Genomic DNA, 6179 nt, shown 5'->3' with positions numbered 1-6179 from the left:
TCGCACTGTCCAGGAATGGGGACAGGTGTTGAACTCATGTCTTTCTGACGCCAGAACCCAAGGTCTCAACCGTTCTGTGATGTTACACTGCTTCTCTGTAGAGACAGGAGTCCTGGACTTGAGGTCAGGAGGCCTAAGATCCATCATGGCTGTGTCTGGCTCTTTGTAATCTGAGGCCTTGACTTCTCCACCTATAAAGTGGGAGGACAGGTGCTTCCAGCTTAAGGTCTGTGCCAGTAGCAGGAAAGGCAATAAATGTGCTTTCCAGTGGACATCTTGTTTTAAAGGTTGTCTTCTCTTTGCTTTGTTTGTTTAATTCTTATTTTAAAGGTTTTCTTCTCTTTGCTTTATTTGTTTAATTACAGTCTTCTGTCCATGGCCTCTGGAAGCCTGGCTAAGTGAGGCAGGTGTGAAACCAACTAGGGTTTATTTTCTCCTGGCAGTTTGGAGTAGGGGACGGTGTCTGAAGCAAGGATCTCAGACCCTGGGTTTCAGTGCCCTGTCTTCTCTGGCACCTCTGTGTGGTCTGCACTACCCTGCCCAGGGCCTACATTCAAGGCCAACAGGAGCCAGCTGAGGCAGGGTCAGAGCGGGCTCTGGACCACAGGACGGGTGCCACCAAATGCAGAGAGAGCCCCCCTTTCTCAATCTTTGAGGGGCCTGTCAACCTGAATGCCCCTAAAGCTCAAACTGAATCCCGCCCAGCCTCCCCAGCTGCTCAAGAGGAGACAGAAACCCAGTCCCCAGCTGGGCAGAGGGAACGTGGGAGGCCGTAACGAGAACCTGGCTGCCCGAGCACCCAGCTGTGCCCATACCACCCTGGGCACTCCTGGACAAGCTCGCCCACGCCTCCCAGGCTCAGGACAAAGGAGTCCTGGAAGAATGGATCAGTGGGCCTGGAGCCACTGCCATTTGAACGCTTTGCATGCTTCCTACAAGGCGGTGAATCTCTCTCCTCCCCTCCCGCCTTCTCCTGGGCTCCTTCTTGTTCTGTCTCTTTGCTCCGTCTCCCCTTCCCCTCCCTCACCTCCTCTTCTTTTTCTCTCTCTCTCTCCCACACAGCTGCCTCTTAAGAACTCCAGACGACGCTTCACAGTCTTAAAGCAGAGGAAGGCCGCAGGGTCTCAGTAGTGCTATTCATTCTCCATCAGAGAACATTCTCCCTGGAGACGGACAGCCTGCCCAGGGTACCTGAAGCCCGAACCACTGGAGAGACCACGGTCTTCTCACCAGCCTTTCACCTCTGATAAAAGTTTCAAACAAAGCTGGGAGTTTGTTGAGTTGTGAAGGCCGGGTCATCTGTGGACCATCTCAGGTCAACAGAGCTGAAGAATGGCAGCAGTTCAGTAAAGGGACAAAGGTTACCAAAGGGAGAGGGGTCGGCAGACTTCTATAAAGGGCCAGCAGGGAAATATTTTCAGCTTTGCAAGCTAAACAGTCTGTTGCCACATCTCAGTTCTGCAGTCGCAGCGCAAAAGCAACCATAGATAATATGTAACGAACAAATGTGGCTGTGTTCCATTAAAACTTTATTTTGGGGCACTGAAATTTGAATTTCATATAATTATCACATGTCATGAAATATTATTCTTCTTCTCATTTCCCCCTCAATCATTTTAAAATGTAAAAACCATTCTTAGCTTGCAGGCTGTCTAAAAACTAGGCGGTGGGGATGGGAACTCACTGACCTCCAGGCCAGAGGATGCCTGAGACAGATCTGGAGCAGTGGTGGGACAGGCGCATCAGGCCGTTAGACAGCAAATCATATGACCAACAACCCCACGCGACCTTAGCTCTCTAATTCAGGTTCACCAGAGAGCCTTTGGATCATCTTCTCTTGTAACTTGCTTTTGGGGAGAGAAGTGGACCCAGGAGTATACATGTACCCAGAAAACCCTCAGAAGTTCTATTTCTCGTTGTGAATTCCTAACCCAGCGTTTTGATGATAATTTGACTTCCTACTGTAGCTTGCCTACTGGGAGTGGTGCTATTCTGCCAAGACAAACATCCGCTGCACTTGAGTAGCATTTCTTATTATAAATTAATAAATTGGCATTGGGGTATGTATATAAATATCCGTCCCTGTGAGCTTGGTAAATGTGAATCTGCCACAGAGAGATGAATCTCCTTAGCACCCAGCTCACCAAAGCAGATTCCTATGTCTCCAGTGCTGGCAGCGAGGCCCGTGGTACTTTCTCAAAGTAGACGCCACCATGAGAGACCTCCAGGCAGCCAGCCGGGTTGCCGGCGAGGCTCGGTGCTGGCTCTGCTGGCTCCATTGCGTAGGGCTGACTGCATCGGAGGCTGAGTGTGGAATGATGGGTGGATGGGTGGGTAGATGAGTGAAGGGGCACATGACGAAAGGGAGACTGGTGGATGGCAGGGTGGATGGATGGGTGAATACAATCAGCAGGTTGGTGCCCACTGGCAAAATTGGCCCTGGGGGACATGGCAGGTGACAAGGTAGCCACATATGTCCTGAGAGGGAAAGAAGGAGCCAAGAACTAACATGTGTTATGCACCTACTACGTGCCAGCTTTGAGGCACAGGGCTGGCTCCCTCTCCCTTGCTCCCATCAATCCCTTCTCCCTGCTCTCATGACCTGTGTGCATGAACTTGACCTCCATGGGTCTTCTCAGGCCTTTCCTGGCTCAGTTCCTAAGTACAAGACAATTCTTTTATGTTCCTGGGGCTGGCAGGAGTTGAGGGGAGGTCCTTCCATGCCCTTTCATCAGCACCAGCCCTCGCTTTATTTGCAGTAGGTACAGAGTGCTTTTGCCCCAACCCTCACTTGTAGAGGCAGAGCCTATCTCAGGAGAGATGTTGCAAAAATTTAGGCTCCCCAAATGGCCTTCGTCCCCTCCCCACTTCTTCCTGGCAGTGCTGTCCCCATCCCCACCTTTGGGCTATTATGGGTCATGCTCAGACTCCTTCCCATTCTCAGATCCCTGGGTCCTTTCCTCTAGGAAGCCCTCCTGGATTGCTTCCAACGGAGCCCAATTTCCTACAGGATGTTGCAGCTGTGCACCTGAGCTTCATCAGTTCACACAGAGCGATGTAGCAGCTACAGTGCGTGCGTGCGTGTGTGTGTGTGTGTGTGTGTGTGTGTGTGTGTGTGTGTGTGTTGGGGGTGCTCTGAGGCTTCCCTGCCTCCCTCTCCCCTGCAGCTGAGCTGAGATGAGCTCCCATAGGTGCTGAGCAGCAACTAGCTCAGGGCTGATTGCTCCATCTTAAATGAGGAGCCGTTTAATTTTCCCAGCGAAGCTTCCTTCAGCGGATGAGCTAAGGGAACACGGCAGGCCTATTGGAGGAGGGAACCGCCAGAAAATAAACCCTGAGCCTGGCTATTATTACTTTTTGTTGTTGTTAATTTATCCCCTGCTTGGCTTCTGATAGGCTCCAAGATGACTAAATAAACCCAGGAATCAACTCCCCACCCTCCCAAACTCAATCTTCAGCAAGGGAGAGCTCAGTCTGCGGCATAAATTAGCGGAAGCCAGAGTGTAAAAATATGATTCTGTGAACAAACAAAAGCCTCCAGTCATGAGACCAGCAGCGGCTGAGCTGTTCCCACTGCCGTCAGCTCTGTTTCCAAGCAATTAGGAGGCAGAGGGAGAAGAGCCCGGCAGGCCCCCCAGTGGAGCTGGGAGGGAGAGAGGGGGACGGGGCAGCCCCCCCAGGGCCCTGCAGCAGCCTTCCAGACGCTTGGAGCTGGTGCTGGGGCTGCCTGGTAGGCAGGAGAACTGTCTGTCTGGCCCCAGGCTGCTGGGGGACCCCCCTACCCCAAGCATGATTTTTGCCTCTTGGCCTCAGTTTCCTTATCTTTAAAATGAGCGTAATAACTCCTGAAGACTTTTCCACCAATCTGTCATGGGGATTAGACAAAATAAAAGGTTGGAGAGGGTTTGAGGAAAGGTAGAGGGAGGTGAGGGGTGATTGCTGGAACTTGCGGCAAGCCAAGGGGCTGCCAGGAGAGTGGGTCCCATTGGAGAACTCCCTTCCTGCTTGAAATCTCCTCCCACGCCCATTCTACAGATGTCAAAAGTGAGGCTCAAGGAGGTTGGGTTTGGCCTCAGTTGACTCTCTAGAAACGGAGCCTGCCAGACACAGAAGCCAGTGGCTTCCCCACTCCACCTTGGAGTCAGAGTGCCTTTTGGCAAACTGGAACCAGATAACTGAGGCTACTGTGAGCTGTGGGCTGAGCTGGTGGGTGAGTGTGTTGGTGACCTATGCCTGGTTCATCTGGGCTGAGCTTGGTGACAAACACGGGGCATCCCACAGCCTGGCACCCGCCAGTATGGTTTAGACTAAAACTACCCTCCATCAGTTCTCTGGCCTCTTATAGGAAGAAATTCTGATCCCAAGAGGGCTCATGTGAGCAAGCCCCTTGATAGGCATTGAGGACCCTGGAATGGGAAGACAGTCCCTGTCCCTAAAGGGTTTGCAGTCTGCTACGGGGGACAGGCTCATGGGCCACCTTCAGGATTGGCCTTGGATGGACAGTGCCTCCCCTGCCTGCAATGCCAAATCTGGGACTCCAGACATGAAAGGGCACAGAGCCAACATTTACTGTGCCCGGATGCAGAGACTGGTGCTCGTCCTGCGCCATCCATCCGGTTGGCTCCATGGAGCCTCCTCTCTGTGCCAGGCACATGGCAGTGTGCAACGCACAGGCACCCCTGCCCTCCTGGAGTGAGGGCAGACAGGCACTGAACAAAACAAAGCATAGGATGTGAGGTGGTGCTAAGTGACGTGGAGAAAAAGAAAGCAGGAAAGAAGGTATGGTTTGAAACCCAACCATGATCCTCAAAATACCCCTGGTTCAGTCCTCAAAATGCCCCTCATCTGCCAGTTGAGGAAAGTGAGACTCAGAAAGCTTAAGTAGGTTGGTTGCCCAAGGTCATACAGTGAGGAAGACAGGAGCTAAGATTTGAACCAGAATGTTCTGATAGAGGAGCTCTGCTTTCAACCACCAGGCAACCACCACTCCAAATGACCCTGGAGCAGACAGAAATCAATCAGAAATCAGTCTAGAGGGTCCAGCAAGGAAGCTAACAGATCAAGGAGTTCCATTTACCCTGAGCAATCAGGAAGGCTTCATGAAAGAGGCAGCAGCACTTGAGGCTGGTCAGGGAGAGCTCCCTGCCACCTCCATCAGAGGCTTCACTGGGCCTGGTGAAGGATGCTGGTGCAGGCTGGGGCTGCCTCCTGTTTCCCTGCCGGCCACCTTCTCTCAGCCAACCCCTTGCCTTCCAGAGCCAACTTGGCTCAGAAATCAAGCAGGGACAAGAAGTTCCCTTCCTGTGCCAGGCCTGCAGCCAGTCCAAGGCTATGGCCTCTCCTGCTTGCCTGCAGATGGCAGAGGAACCTCCAGCCCCGAGTTCTGGGCATCAGCCTGTTGGCCCAGCAGAAAGGCGGCTGGGGGAAGTTTGGCTGAAAAAATGTAGAGTGAAAGAATTGATTTTTTTTTTTTTTTTTTTTTATCTACACAGTCGTAAACATAAACTGGAAGATACATCTCTTCCTTTATGGGAGACAATCAAAAACACAATACAAGTTTATGGAGGGAATGTGTCTTTCTCATACAGGATATTTTCCCCAAAACACTTGGCAGCCTGAAACCACTTCATTCCAGAGACAAGTAATCAAGTGGAAAGAGAAGGGAGGGAGCGGGACCCCAGGGCTTTATGAGCCAGAGGTCTGACTCCGTTAATGACCAACCAAAGGGTAGCTTTCCTCCTCATTTCCCCTGTCCTGGAGACCCAGGGCCTTGTGAGATGAGCCCAGAGACCCACATTCAATCCTTGGCAGCTAAGAGCTGAGGCTGGGCCATAATTCCACGCTGAATTTTCAGGGTGGCTCCTCTGGGCGTCTAAGGGCTGGGCCCTGTGCTGGAGCTGAGCACACGGATGGATAGCACTCAATTCTTGCCCTTGAGGAACAAGCCAGCCAGCAGGAAGGGGAGAAATTGAGGGAACTGATGTTGATGGTATGCAAAATGAATCAGGAGTGTGTATACGTCTTTTTCTTCCCCTTCCCCTAAATCTTTACTTCTCTCTCCACCTGACTCCGGGGCTCCCAGCCAGGCGCCCACCAGTAACTGCTCGATGAAACTTGCCCACTGGGTCACTGAGGCAGGGCCCTCCATGGTGGCAGCAGGGCCTAAGATGTGGTTGCCC

This window comes from Piliocolobus tephrosceles, chromosome 6 (genome assembly GCF_002776525.5).
Source record: "Piliocolobus tephrosceles isolate RC106 chromosome 6, ASM277652v3, whole genome shotgun sequence".
Lineage (NCBI taxonomy): Eukaryota > Metazoa > Chordata > Mammalia > Primates > Cercopithecidae > Piliocolobus > Piliocolobus tephrosceles.
This window is presented reverse-complemented; position numbering follows the sequence as displayed.